The following is a 15,628-nucleotide window of genomic DNA, read 5'->3' on the forward strand; positions in this document are numbered from 1 at the left end:
CTTCCCAAGCGCTTAGTCCAGTGCTCTGCACACAGTAAGCGCTCAATAAATACGATTGAATGAATGAATGAATGAATCAGGTTGTCCCGCGTTGGGGGGGGCTCACAATTTTAATCCCCATTTTACAGATGAGGTAACGGAGGCACAGAGAAGTGAAGTGACTTGCCCGGAGTCACCCAGCTGACAGTTGGCGGAGCCGGGATTTGAACCCATGACCTCGGACTCCAAAGCCCGGGCTCTTTCTGTAGCCACCCTCTCCAGAGGCAGTTTGCGCTGTCTTTTCTCTGCTGTGAGAACAGACAACCATAAGCCAGGTCATTTTGGGGACAGACAGACATTCATCCATCCCCCCCCAACCATCCAACCCCCCTCACTCTCCCCTCTCCAACCCTGACTCTCCCCTCAGCAACCCAGAATAGATAATAATAATATAATAATAATAATGATGGCATTTATTAAGCGCTTACTATGTGCAAAGCGCTGTTCTAAGCGCTGGGGAGGTTACAAGGTGACCAGGTTGTCCCACGTGGGGCTCACAGTCTTCATCCCCATTTTGCAGATGAGGGAAACTGAGGCCCAGAGAAGTGAAGTGACTTGCTCAAAGTCACATAGCTGGCAAGTGGCGGAGCAGAATTTGAACCCGTGACCTCTGACTCCAAAGCCCGGGCTCTTTCCACTGAGCCACGCTGCTTCTGCCACATCCCTCCAGTGGGCCAGCCCGAACCGTCCAACACCCCTAACTACCCCTGCAATGACCCAGAATGGACCTTTTATCCCCGGACTTGACATCCTGGCTTTTTTTTTTTTAAAAAAAGGCATCAGTTAAGCGCTTACTATGTGTCAAACATCATCAGTACTGTGGGGAGACCTACCCAGCGTCTCCAAACTAAGCACGTCTCTGCGGCCTGTATTACGGGCCTGACCCATTTTGTTCTCTTTTTTCTTAAAATGGTATTTGTTAAGCCCTCACTATACACCAGGCACTGTACTAAGCACTGAGGTAGATTCAAGCTAATCAGGTTGGACACAGTCCGTGTCCCACATGGGGCTCACATCTTCATCCTCATTTTACAGACCAAGTAACGGAGGCAAGAGAAGTGAACTGACTTTCCCCAGGTCACACAGCAGGCAAGTGGCAAATCTGGGATTAGAACCCAGATCCTTCTTGACGTTTTGCCAAATCCACAGGTCCACATTTACTTCGTGGGGTTGGGCCACTGCCCCTTTATGCAAAAAGAAACTTTCCTTGGATCCTCCAGAACCCAGTCGATACCTCTGCAACGCCGTCTGGAGAGTGTGATCGTCTTGCAATAAAACACACTCTCTCTCCTTCCGTCCCGCTTAATTACATTTCCTGAAACGGTATTCCCTGGATGAATTCGAAGCCGCCCAGCGCAGCAACAACAAGGCGGCCCGAGTCTTGGGATGCTTCATCTCATCTCTTCCCGTGTTCCCTTTTCTAGGGCTTGATCCAATTAAAAATATTCTCTGATTTTTATCACATGGAAACCCGCTTGGTGCTGCCATCCTCCTCGAGATCTCTGGCTCGGCGAGCTGGCACGCAAATCGCCAGCCTGAAATAGCTCTTCTCCCCCAGGAAACGACGATTGAAATCAGTGTAAAAAGAAAAATAACAACTCAGGCAGGAATGTTATTCGTTGGCCTCCCAACCAGGGCACCTGTCTGACCAGTGTCCTCCTGGCCCAACCCTGACTCAGACCATAATAATAATAATAATAATAATAATGGCATTTATTAAGCACTTACTATGTGCAAAGCACTGTTCTAAGCGCTGGGGAGGTTACAAGGCGATCAGGTTGTCCCACGGGGGGCTCACAGTCTTAATCCCCATTTTACAGATGAGGTAACTGAGGCACAGAGAAGTGAAGTGACTTGCCCAAAGTCACACAGCTGGCAACTGGCGTCATCGGGATTTGAACCCATGACCTCTGACTCCAAAGCCCGGGCTCTTTCCACTGAGCCACGCTGCTAGACCATACAGCCCTTGGGTTGGGGCTCCTGGGGGGAAGCTGCACTGCGAATTACTCTATTTATTTATTTTACTTGTACATATCTATTTTATTTTGTAGTATGTTTGGTTTTGTCTCCCCTTTTTAGACTGTGAGCCCACTGTTGGGTAGGGACTGTCTCTATATGTTGCCAATTTGTACTTCCCAAGCGCTTAGTACAGCGCTCTGCACACAGTAAGCGCTCAATAAATACGATTGATGATGATGGGAATTCTCTCAAAGATTCTCCCAATGCCGAGGCCCTTCCGGCTTGACTGAAACCACTTGATCAATTAATCATATTTATTGAGCGCTGTTCGAAGCGTTTGGGAGGGTCCAATATGACACAATCGGTAGACATGTTCCCTGCCCATACTATAAGGAAATTATGGCTATGTTCATAAATGTTGTGAGGCTGAGAGAGGGGTGAATAAAGGGTACAAATCCCAGTGCGAGGGTGGCACAGAAGGGAGTGAGGGAAGAGGAAATGAGGACTTAGTCGGGGAAGGCTTCCTGGAGGAGATGTGCCTTCAGTAAGGCTTTGAAAGTGGGGAGACGTCGTCTGTTGAATATGAAGCGGGAGGGTTGCCAACTTGTACTTCCCAAGCGCTTAGTACAGTGCTCTGCACGCAGTAAGCGCTCAATAAATACGATTGATGATGATGATGAGGGTGTTCCAGGCCAGAGGCGAGACGAGGGCGAGGGGTTGGCGGAAATCAGGGGAATAGGGAAGGAGGGGGCAAGGCGATTGAGTGCTTTAAAGCCGATGCTAAGGAGTTTCCGTTTGATGCGGAGGTGGATGGGCAACCGCCGGAGGCTCTTGAGGACTCGGGAAAACATGGAGCGAATGTTTCTGTAGAAAAATGATCCGGGAAGCAGAGTGAAGGAGGGACTGGAGTGCGGAGAGACAGGAGGCAGGGAGGTCAGCAAGGAAGATGATACAGTAATCAAGGGGGGATTAAGATTAAGTGCTTGGATTAACTTGGTAGCCCTTTGGATGGAGAGGAAAAGGGGGATTTTAGTGATGCTATGAAGGATGAGAGGGTAAGGAGCACTGGATAACACGAGGTAAGTAGCAGGCGATGACGGGCGCAAGGCTGTGGCAGGGAATCTGTCTACCAACTCTGTTGCACTGTACTCTCCTAAGCTCTTAGTACAATGCTCGGCACACAGAAAGCGCCCAATAAATACCACTGATGAGGATGTAAGATCATGATGGTGATGGCCCCTGCCCACCGCCCCAGCAGGAACACCACTGCTGCCGTGGAGACCACTCTTCGTGATGTCTCTTCGCCTTCTAGACTGTGAGCCCGCTGTTGGGTAGGGACCGTCTCTATATGTTGCCAACTTGGACTTCCCAAGCGCTTAGTCCAGTGCTCTGCACACAGTAAGCGCTCAATAAATACGATTGAATGAATGAATGAATGAATGAACCCGCTGTTGGGTAGGGACCGCCTCTATATGTTGCCAACTTGTACTTCCCAAGCGCTTAGTCCAGTGCTCTGCACACAGTAAGTGCTCAACAAATACGATTGAGTGAATGATGAGCCCGCTGTTGGGTAGGGACCGTCTCTATAAGTTTCCAACTTGTACTTCCCAAGCGCTTAGTACAGTGCTCTGCACACAGTAAGCGCTCAATAAATACGATTGAGTGAATGAATGAGCCCGCTGTTGGGTAGGGACCGTCTCTATATGCTGCCAACTTGTACTTCCCAAGCGCTTAGTCCAGTGCTCTGCACACAGTAAGCGCTCAATAAATACGATTGAATGAATGAATGAATGAATGAGCTCGCTGTTGGGTAGGGACCGTCTCTATACGTTGCCAACTTGTACTTCCCAAGCGCTTAGTCCAGTGCTCTGCACACAGTAAGCGCTCAATAAATACGATTGAGTGAATGAATGAGCCCGCTGTTGGGTAGGGACCGTCTCTATATGTTGCCAACTTGTACTTCCCAAGCGCTTAGTCCAGTGCTCTGCACACAGTAAGCGCTCAATAAATACGATTGAAAGAATGAATGAATGAATAGACATGATCCCTGTCCTCAAGGAACTAACCCAGATCTGTACCTCTGCTGTACCAGTTTTGGAGCATGAATCTGTTTTCGTACACACATAAACACAGCTGCGTGAACCGTTGTGTTGAACTTCCGAGCTTCCCGGGGGGACCAACTCAGCGAGGGTCTGGAAAGCCTCCAGCAGGAAGTCAAACTTACCTCCTTCTTCCACAGCCTTATTTGCTGGCGACTGTGATGGACGATCAGATCGGGGTCTTGCTAAAGGGAGGCCCTGGGCTCCAATAATAATAATAATGATGATCTCTAACTCCAAAGCCCGGGCTCTTTCCACTGAGCCACGCTGCTATATGTTGCTAACTTGTACTTCCCAAGCGCTTAGTACAGTGCTCTGCACACGGTAAGCACTCAATAAATACGATTGAATGAATGAATGAATCCCCCCCAGCCTTCCCTCCTTACCCTCCCCGCAGCACCTGTATATATGTTTGTACATATTTATTACTCTATTTATTTTACCTGTACATATTTATTCTATTTATTTTATTTTGTTAATATGTTTTGTTTTGTTGTCTGTCTCCCCCTTCTAGACCGTGAGCCCGCTGTTGGGTAGGGACCGTCTCTATATGTTGCCAACTTGGACTTCCCAAGCGCTTAGTACAGTGCTCTGCACACAGTAAGCGCTCAATAAACACAATTGAATGAATGAATGAATGAATGAATGAATGAATGAATGAGTGGGCATCGGGTCAAGTGGCAGTGGCCATGGCCCGCCTGGTGGGAGAGCCCAGAAGCCGAGAAGCAGCGTGGCTCAGTGGAAAGAGCCCGGGCTTTGGAGTCAGAGGTCACGGGTTCAAATCCCGGCTCCACCACTTGTCAGCTGTGCGACTTTGGGCAAGTCACTTCACTTCTCTGGGCCTCAGTTCCCTCATCTGTAAAATGGGGATTAAAACCGTGAACCCCCCCGTGGGACAACCTGATCACCTTGCAACCTCCCCAGCGCTTACAACAGTGCTTTGCACATAGTAAGCACTTAATAAGTGCCATTATTATTATTATTACTATTAACTTCTCTGGGCCTCAGTTCCCTCATCTGTAAAATGGGGATGAAGACTGAGCCCCACGTGGAACAAACTGATTACCTTGTATCTACCCAAGCGCTTAGAATAGTGCTTTGCACATAGTAAACGCTTAATAAATGCCATTATTATTATTATTATTATTAACTTCTCTGGGCCTCAGTTCCCTCATCTGTAAAATGGGATGAAGACTGAGCCCCATGTGGAACAAACTGATTACCTTGTATCTACCCGAGAGCTTAGAACAGTGCTTGGCACATAGTAAGTGCTTAACAAATACCAACATTATTATTAAAATGGGGATTAAGACTGTGAGCCCCCCGTGGGACAACCTATTTATTTTATTTTGTTAACGTTTTGTTTTGTTGTCCGTCTCCCCCTTCTAGACTGCGAGCCCGCTGTTGGGTAGGGACCGTCTCTGTATGTTGCCAACTTGGACTTCCCAAGCGCTTAGTACAGTGCTCTGTGCACAGTAAGCGCTCAATAAATACGATTGATTGATTGATTAGTACAGTGCTCTGCACTCAGTAAGCACTCAATAAATACGATTGAATGAATGAATGAACCTGATCACCTTGTGACCTCCCCAGCGCTTAGAACAGTGCTTTGCACAAAGTAAACGCTTAATAAATGCCATCATTATTACTATTACAATGGGCAATGGGAGAAAAGAGGGAGGTAGTGAGGAGTGAGCAATGAGGGAAGGCGATGAGGGGATGATGTATATATATATATATATGTACATATGTTTGTACATATTTATTACTCTATTTATTTACTTATTTTACTTGTACATATCTATTCTATTTTGTAGTTTGGTTTTGTCTCCCCCTTTTAGACTGTGAGCCCACTGTTGGGTAGGGACTGTCTCTATATGTTGCCAACTTGTACTTCCCAAGCGCTCAGTACAGTGCTCCGCACACAGTAAGCGCTCAATAAATACGATTGATGATGATGATGAGGGGAAGAGGAAATGGAGCGAGATGGGGGGTCGAAAAAGGGTCGGCCCCATCTCTTCTCCTCATGAAGGCCGCGCGGGAAACCAATGGCGGCAGCCCCCTCACGGCCTCCCGACTCCAGCTCTCCTCAGTGATTGGGCGGCTTCGGGGATGGGGCGGGGGGGGCGCGCGCGCGCGGGAACCAATGGCGGCGGGCCCCTCAGCCTCTCGACCCCAGCTCTCCTCAGTGATTGGGCGGCTGCGGGGATGGGGCGGGAGGGGCGCGCGCGCGCGGGAACCAATGGCGGCAGCCCCCTCAGCCCCCCGACCCCAGCTTTCCTCAGTGATTGGGCGGCTTCGGGGATGGGGCGGGGGGACGCGTTTGGGAACCAATGGCGGCAGCCCTCTCAGCCTCCCGACGCAGCTCTCCTCAGTGATTGGGCGGCTGAGGGGATGGAGGGGCGGACGCGCGCGCGCGGGAGCCAATGGCGGCAGCCCTCTTCCTCTGCAAGGCCCTACATAGAGCTCACCTCCTCCAGGAGGCCTTCCCAGACTGCGCCCCTTCCTTCCTGTCCTCCTCGTGACCCTCTCCATCCCCCCATCTTACCTCCTTCCCTTCCCCACAGCACCTGTATATATGTCTGTACATATTTATTACTCTATTTATTTTACCTGTACATATCTATTCTATTTATTTTATTTTGTCAGTAGTTTGGTTTTGTTCTCTGTCTCCCCCTTTTCGACTGTGAGCCCACTGTTGGGTAGGGACCGTCTCTAGATGTTGCCAACTTGGACTTCCCAAGCGCTTAGTCCAGTGCTCTGCCCACAGTAAGCGCTCAATAAATACGATTGATTGATTGATTGATTGAAGCAGCGTGGCTCAGTGGAAAGAGCCCGGGCTTTGGAGTCGGAGATCATGGGTTCAAATCCCGGCTCTGCCAACTGTCAGCTGTGTGACTTTGGGCAAGTCACTTCACTTCTCTGTGCCTCAGTTACCTCATCTGTGAAATGGGGATTAAAACTGTGAGCCCCTGTGGGACAACTTGATCACCTTGTAACCTCCCCCGGCGCTTAGAACAGTGCTTTGCACATAGTAAGCGCTTAACAAATGCCATCATCGTCCTCATCATTGATTGATTGGGCGGCTGCGGGGATGGGGTGGGGCGGGCGCGCGCGCGCGCGGGAACCAATGGCGGCAGCCCCCTCAGCCTCTCGACGCAGCTCTCCTCAGTGATTGGGCCTTCAAAGCCCTACTGAGAGCTCACCTCCTCCAGGAGGCCTTCCCACACTGAGCCCCCTCCTTCCTCTCCCCCTCCTCCCCATCCCCCACCGCCTTATCAATCAATCAATCGTATTTATTGAGCACTTACTGTGTGCAGAGCACTGTACTAAGCGCTTGGGAAGTCCAAGTTGGCAACATATAGAGACAGTCCCTACCCAAAAGTCTTCTCACAGTCTAGACGGGGGAGACAGAGAACAAAACCAAACATATTAACAAAATAAAATAAATAGAATAGATATGTACAAGTAAATCAATACAGTAATAAATATGTACAAACATATATACAGGCCTTACCTCCTTCCCCTCCCCACAGCACCTGTATATATGTTTGTACATATTTATTACTCTATTTATTTTATTTTTACATATTTATTCTATTAATTTTATTTTGTTATGTTTTGTTTTTATTTTGTTATTATGTTTTGTTGTCTGTCTCCCCCTTCTAGACTGTGAGCCCGCTGTTGGGTAGGGACCGTCTCTCTATGTTGCCAACTTGGGCTTCCCAAGCGCTTAGTCCAGTGCTCTGCCCACAGTAAGCGCTCAATAAATACGACTGATGATGATGATGATGATGATTGGGCGGCTGCGGGGATGGGGCGGGGGGCGCGCGCGGGGGAACCAATGGCGGCAGCCCCCCCGGCCTCCCGACGCAGCTCTCCTCAGTGATTGGGCGGCTGCGGGGATGGGGCGGTGCGCGCGGGGGAACCAATGGCGGCAGCCCCTCAGCCTCCCGACGCAGCTCTCCTCAGTGATTGGGCGGCTGCGGGGATGGGGCGGCGCGCGCGCGGGAGCCAATGGCGGCAGCCCCCTCGGCCTCCCGACGCAGCTCTGCTCAGTGATTGGGCGGCTGAAGGGATGGGGCGGGAGGGGGGGGGCGCGCGAGCTGGCTGAACTCTCGCGAGGATAGCCGGCTTTATTAGCCGGGCCCGGCTGGTCCTCTCCCTCTTGGTTGCCATGGAGGGGGCAGGTGATGCTCGGGATGGCGGCGGGAAACCGGCCCCGGTGGGGGAGAAGGATGGGGTGGGCCTGGGCCTACGGATCCCCTCGAGCTTTGCCCACCGGGGGCTTGTCGATGCCTTGGGGTGGCCATGAGAAAGGGGTACAGCAGTCCTCCCCCAACCGCAAAAGGGGCCAGTGCGCCATCCGTTTCTGGGCCCCTCGGGCGGGAGGGACAAAGGCCGTTGGCCTCACTTGGGCGGCCATCCAAAATGATAGTAATCATTAATAAATAACGATGGTATTGGTGAAGTTCTTACTATGTGTTTATAAGATGTCTACATGTTGCCAAGTGCTTATGCACACAGTAAGCGCTCAATAAATGCGATTGATTGATTGGACTTCCCAAGCGCTTAGTACAGTGCTCTGCACGCAGTAAGCGCTCAATCAGTTATGGTATCTGTCAAGTTCTTACTATGTGCCAAGCACTGTTCTAAGCGCGGGGGGGTTAGTCTATTTACGATTCTATTTTGTTAATGAGGTGCATCTCGCTTTACTTTTTATTCTGATGACTTGACACCTGTCCACATGCTTTGTTTTGTTGCCTGTCTCCCCCTTGTAGACCGTGAGCCTGCTGTTGGGTAGGGCCCGTCTCTAGATGTTGGCGACTTGGACTTCCCAAGCGCTTAGTCCAGTGCTCTGCACACAGACTGAATGAATGAATAATGATTATGGCATGTGTTGAGTTATTACTATGTGCCAAGCACTGTTCTGAGCGAGGGGGAGATATTCTATTTACTATTCTATTTTGTTAATGATGTGCATCTAGCTTTACTTTTTATTCCGATGACTTGACACCTGTCCACATGCTTTGTTCTGTTCCCTGTCTCCCCCTTCTAGACTGAGCCCGCTGTTGGGTCGGGACCGTCTCTATATGTTGCCAACTTGTACTTCCCAAGCGCTCAATACAGTGCTCATCACACAGTAAGCGCTCAATAAATATGAATGAATGAATAATAATTATGGCATCGGTTAAGTTCTTACTATGTGCCAAGCACTGTTCTAAGCACAGGGGGGGATGTTCTATTTACTATTCTATTTATTTTGTTAATGATGTGCATCTAGCTTTACTTCTGTTTATTCTGATGACTTGGTGCCTATCCACATGTTTTGTTGTCTGTCCCCCTTCTAGACTGTGAGCCCGTTGTTGGGTAGGGACTGTCTCTATGTTGCCAACTTGTACTTCCCAAGCGCTTAGTACAGTGCTCAGCACACAGTAAGCGCTCAATAAACACGATTGAATGAATGAATAATAATTATGGCATCTGTTAAGTTCTTACTATGTGCCAAGCACTGTTCTAAGCTTGGGGGGGTATTCTCTTTAGTATTCTATTTATTTTGTTAATGATGTGCATCTAGCTTTACTTCTGTTTATTCTGATGACTTGATACCTGTCCACATGTTTTGTTGTCTGTGTCCCCCTTCTAGACTGTGAGCCCGTTGTTGGGTAGGGACTGTCTCTGTTGCCAATTTGTACTTCCCAAGCGCTTAGTACAGTACTCTGCACACAGTAAGCACTCAGTAAAAACGATTGAATGAATGAAAGGTCATCAGGTTGTCCCACGTGTGGTTGTCTTCCTCCCCATTTTGCAGATGAGGGAACTGAGGCCCACAGAAGTGAAGTGACTTGCCCAAAGTCACACAGTTGACAAGTGGCAGAGCCGCGATTAGATCCCATGACCTCTGATTCCCAAGCCCAGGCTCTTTCCACTGAGCCCGTTCGGGTGAGCAGGGAACGGATCCACCAACTTGGTTACGTTATACTCGTTTAAGCGCTTAATACAGTGTTCTGTACCCAACAAATGCGGTCGATTGGAAAACGGGTGGGAATAACACGATTCTGACGTCTTCTAGGACGCCCAAGATCAGGCCTGCCCACCCACTCGGCTGTAGGTTGGAGGAGAAACTGCTGAAACTCCACCTGATCAGGTACGTATCATCATCAATCGTATTTATTGAGCGCTTACTATGTGCAGAGCACTGTACTAAGCGCTTGGGAAGTACAAATTGGCAACATATATAGTCCCTACCCAACAGTGGGCTCACAGTCTAAAAGGGGGAGACAAATATACGGTATATATATACCGGTATATATATATATATACACAGGTATATACGGTACGTATATACCCGGACCGTGCTCAGTTGCGATTCGGGTTTTGGGGGTGCAGAATGGTAACCCAACCCCTTTATTGTGCTCCCTTAAAGCTGCTTGTGCTCTAAGGGGCAACACAGGAGGGAATAATAGTCCTCTCTTAAACCCAGAGCTGAGGCTAAAAACTCATCTCTGGATCCTGTCGGGAGGAACACTAGTTTGCTTTTGGCTGCTTGGATTTTAGATGGAATGGTCACCATATAGTCGTGCTTGGCAACGTGGGGAAGAAACATTAGTACAAATCGTGAGACCAGAGTAATGGAGCTTAGTCTGGCAGCTCCCATTCTCTCTGTGTGGCATTGTTGGCTCAAACTGTGTGCCAGGCACTGTACAAAGTGCTTGGGTAGAGAATAAGTGGCCTGAGAGTCAGGAGGACCAGGGTTCTCACCCCGGCTCCGGCACGTAACTTCAGTTCTCTGGGCCTCACTTTCCAGTCGCATCATGTCCCCCATGGGGCTCAGTCTTAATCAATCAATCGTATTACTCTATTTATTTTACTTGTACATATCTATTTTATTTTGTTGGTATGTTTGGTTTTGTTCTCTGTCTCCCCCTTTTAGACTGTGAGCCCACTGGTGGGTAGGGACTGTCTCTATATGTTGCCAATTTGTACTTCCCAAGCTCTGCACATAGTAAGCGCCCAATAAATACGATTGATTGATTGAGCACTTACTGTGTGCAGAGCACTGTACTAAGCGCTTGGGAAGTACAAGTTGGCACCATATAGAGACAGTCCCTACCCAACAGTGGGCTCACAGTCTAAAAGGGGGAGGCAGAACAAAACCAAACATACTAACAAAATAGAATAGATATGTACAAGTAAAATAGAGTAATAAATATGTACAAACATACATATATACAGGTGCTGTGGGGAAGGTAACGAGGTAAGATGGGGGATGGAGAGGGGGAGAGGAAGGAAGGGGCTCAGTCTGGGAAGGCCTCCTGGAGGAGGTGTGCTCTCAGTAGGGCCTATAAATCCCCATTTTATAGATGAGGAAACAGGCCCAAGGTCACCCAGCAGTTGAGTGCTAGTCAGGATTATAACTACGGAATGACCTATGCTCATTCCAATAGGATATGCTGCTTCTTTGTTCTGCATAATGAAGGGTGCATTGTCAAGCCAGTAGCCGATCTCATTTGCTTTGTGGTGTATTTTACCAGATACCAAGCACCTTTTCAACTTGAACTGTGCCAGTGTTTCCATGACAGGACTTCACCTCTCTTCTCTCCCACCCACCCCCTTTTCTTTTTTTTAGGAGGAATTTCATTCCAACTGGAGTGATCAGTTGCGGCGTCCTGACTGGTATTTGAAAGTCAAAAATAGAGCTGTCTTGAAGAGCAGCTTAGGTTTGTATGGGCTTGGGGGGCGGGGAGGGGGCTGGTATCCCCTGGGACTTGTACTGAGTGTCGTGAGACTTGTGGCCTCTTCTAGACTGTGAGCCCACTGTTGGGTAGGGACTGTCTCTATATGTTGCCAACTTGTAGTTCCCAGGCGTTTAGTACAGTGCTCTGCACACAGTAAGCGCTCGATAAATACAATTGATTGATTGTGGCCGGCTGCTGGAGGTGAGCAGCTCAGAATGATCTCCCTTCCCTGGGACGGGCCACTGTTTTGGTGGGATGAAGTGTGAAGAGGAGGGAGACAGAATGAAAGAAGATGTGGGGGTCTGTGTATCGGAAGGAGTGATTCCCCGCGCCTGCTCAGCCCAGCGGAGGGGCTTTCCCGCCTGGGAGCACTTCCACCTTGCTCCCAGAGCCCAGTCCGGGAAGCAACATTGGCACCACTCCGCTGTGGAAGCATCTTAAGAGCATGCATAAGGTGGTGTGGGAGAAGACGAGCAATTTTGAGGCTGAGCAATGCCGAGCAGCCTTGAAAAGGAGGTTGAGAGAAGGGAGCGGGCTGTTAGCCTTAGCCAAAAAGATGACTCACTGTTGACTTCCGCCCACTTTTCAGGTCCCTCTGCCCTCTTAGAGTACATTGTATTTGGGGAGGGGTGCTGAGGAGTACTTGGCATTCTTTAGTGGGCAAAGCTAGCCTACCCAGGTCATGCTGGCATCCGATACAAGCATGACATTTGGCTTAGCATGCTGATCATGCTGCTGTGGGTATAGGGGGCACAAGCCAAGATTTCACTCCCTGCAGCTGGTGTACACGCCAAAAAGGAACTTGTGTCCCATAGCGTAGCATGATGCAAGGGAAAGCAGTGATGCGCTGCCTTTTCTGAGACCATTAACTATGGTAAGAGCCATAAGTCCTCTGAATTCTGGGGCTTGTTTTTGCTACAGCATGCTAAACTAAGAATCCTGTGGTGCTGAGCAAATTGTCCCCTAATTTCCCAGCCCCTTATGTCCTTTCCACCAGGGTGCCGAGCACTCCAATATTCTGGCAAGTTGCTTGCCTTGTGTCTGCCATCCCTTGTTATATAACATCCCCTGAGACGCTTCTGGGGGGAAAAAACATCCTGCAGTGAAAGCACTTCAAAAAGGCCATTCTCTTTTCCTAGGGCAGCTTTCAAGATTTTGTTGCTAATCTTGTTTCACTGAAAGATAGCATTGTACTGCATACTTTGTATTTAAAATGTATTGAGCATGCTTGTAGCTGAGTGTAATAAACTGTAGATTGCTACCTCTACGTTTGGGTCTATTCTTCATGGCTGTGAATTTCCACCAAGGACTTTACTTAAAAGGAGTCTTGGGTGTATGTGGGTCTGGGTTATTTTAATGCTTTTCTTCTTCCCTCATTGAACCTTCCAGCTTGCAGTGTTTACCGGGGTTCAGGTTGTAGGCCGCCTCCAGCCTGATTTGACATGTTGTCATGGACAAAGTCCATTCATAGCCACTATTTTCCCACAGTGGCACTGGACTAAGCACTTGATAAAGTCCAGTACAATAATTTAACATTAATTCAGCCATACTGAGCACTTACTGTGTGCAAAGTACTGTACTAAGTGCTTGGGAGAGTACAATATAGCAAATTCCCTGCCCGCAGTGAGCTGGAGTGGGAGACAGACATTAATATAAATTTATATGTGCATATATACATGTGCTGTGGGGATGGGAGGGTTGTCACAAGGGGAAAAATGCTAGGATGCTTGTAAAAGATGTTCTTTGAGGAGCTCTACATATTGTTTGCTTCACATGCTAATGTTAAGTGCATCTTGACCATTAAAACATGTTAATAAATGGCTTCCCTCAGCTTGTGGTTTGTAAAAATGCCTTAATCCGTTTCTAACCAACTAGACAGCCTTAGTTCTGGGCTAGCTTCACATCTCTAAGTGGAAGTGTTGCCTATTAGATGGTAAACTAGACTGGACCACACACGAACAGGGCTCCATAATGGGGTAAAAAGTGCCTTCATCTTTCCACCTCTTCAATAAAACCAAAGCAGGATGAAATAGAAAACATTCTCCATCAACCACTAGTAAGCTTATCTGGACTTGGCCCTAAGGCCTCTCTGCGACTGGCAGTAGGTTTAGACAAACTTGCTCAAGGAAGTTGGAGGCTCAAGGGAGGGGATTTTTTCGGATAGGGGAGACATGGGCTTGTTTGAAAGCAGTTGGGAAGAAGTCACGGGGAGCCAACTTTGAAGATGTAGCCCAAGACCTACACTCGTCATCGCCCAAAGTGATCAAGAACAGAAAAACTCAAATTGCCTGGGCTTTCCAGCTGACTGCCTGCTGACCACTGGAGCTGCGGGACTGGACCTGAGAGCTGTCCCTGTCTTCAACTGCTCTATTTTTTTTTTCCTGTCACTTGGATCTGTGGCCTTTGGGCATTTGATACTCACCCCACCCTCAATCCCACAGTAATAATAATAATAATGATGATGATGGTATTTAAGCTCTATCCCCCCATCTTACCTCCTTCCCTTCCCCACAGCACCTGTATATATGTATATATGTTTGTACATATTTATTACTCTATTTTACCCGTACATATCTATTCTATTTATTTTATTTTGTTAGTATATTTGGTTTTGTTCTCTGTCTCCCCCTTTTAGACCGTGAGCCCACTGTTGGGTAGGGACTGTCTCTCTATGTTGCCAACTTGTACTTCCCAAGCGCTTAGTCCAGTGCTCTGCACACAGTAAGCGCTCAATAAATACGATTGATTGATTAAGCACTTATTACGTGCCAAGCACTGTTCTAAGCACGGGGGTAGATACAAGGTAATCACATAGTCCCACATGGGGCTCCCAGTCTTAATCCCCATTTTACAGACGAGGTAACTGAGGCACAGAGAAGTGAAGTGAGTTGCCCAAGCCACAAAGCAGACGAGGTGGCAGAGCCAGGATTAGAACCCACAACCTCTGACTCCCAAGCTCGTGCTCTTTCCATTGAGCCACGCTGCTTACCAAGACACTTGTGTACATATCTTTAAATTATATATTATAAATGATATTAATGTCTGTCTCTCCCTAGACTGTGAACTCAGTGTGGGCAGATGAGCCCACTGTTGGGTAGGGACCGTCTCTATATGTTGCCAATTTGTACTTCCCAAGCGCTTAGTACAGTGCTCTGCACACAGTAAGCGCTCAATAAATACGATTGATTGATTAGTACAGTGCTCTGCACACAGTAAGCGCTCAATAAACATGATTGATTGATTAGTACAGTGCTCTGCACACAGTAAGCGCTCAATAAATACGATTGAATGAATGAATGAACGTTTCCGCGAACTCTGTTGTACTCTCCCCAAGCACTTAGTGCAATGCTCTGCGCACAGCATCAGTGATGATGCTGTTTGTTAAGCGCTCACTATGTGCCATGTACTGTACTAAGCACTCGGGCAGGTACAAGATAATCAAGTTGGGCACAGCCCCTGTCCCACATGGGGCTCCCACCTGTTGCCCAAGAGTAGGGGATGGAGGGGTGGGTAGAAATAATAATAATAATAATAATGGCATTTATGAAGCGCTTACTATGTGCAAAGCACTGTTCTAAGCGCTGGGGGGGAAACAAGGTGATCAGATTGTCCCACGTGGGGCTCACAGTCTTAATCCCCATTTTCCAGATGAGGGAACTGAGGCCCAGAGAATCAATCAATCAATCAATCGTATTTATTGAGCACTTACTATGTGCAGAGCACTGTACTAAGCGCTGGGAAGTACAAATTGGCATCACAAAGAGACAGTCCCTACCCCACAGTGGGCTCACA

At 48.3% G+C, this 15,628-nt stretch overlaps 1 long non-coding RNA gene and 1 other non-coding gene across 4 annotated transcripts; both read left to right on the plus strand.

Annotated features, from left to right (window-relative positions):
• LOC119947662 lies at nucleotides 1–13,103 on the plus strand. 3 transcript variants are annotated; one of them, XR_005456515.1, is made up of 3 exons: nucleotides 1–34; nucleotides 10,171–10,245; nucleotides 11,728–13,103. It is a non-coding gene; the product is annotated as an uncharacterized LOC119947662 (long non-coding RNA). The 3 variants fall into 3 exon arrangements; XR_005456516.1 differs by lacking the exon at nucleotides 1–34 and adding an exon at nucleotides 9,207–9,240; XR_005456514.1 differs by lacking the exon at nucleotides 1–34 and having other exon boundaries at nucleotides 9,968–10,245.
• Nucleotides 10,511–10,628, plus strand: LOC119947739. Its single transcript, XR_005456538.1, has one exon. It is a non-coding gene; the product is annotated as a small nucleolar RNA SNORA26 (small nucleolar RNA).
• Nucleotides 13,104–15,628: the final 2,525 nt, after the last annotated feature.

The sequence above is a fragment of the Tachyglossus aculeatus genome, chromosome X5 (genome assembly GCF_015852505.1).
Source record: "Tachyglossus aculeatus isolate mTacAcu1 chromosome X5, mTacAcu1.pri, whole genome shotgun sequence".
Classification (NCBI taxonomy): Eukaryota; Metazoa; Chordata; class Mammalia; order Monotremata; family Tachyglossidae; genus Tachyglossus; species Tachyglossus aculeatus.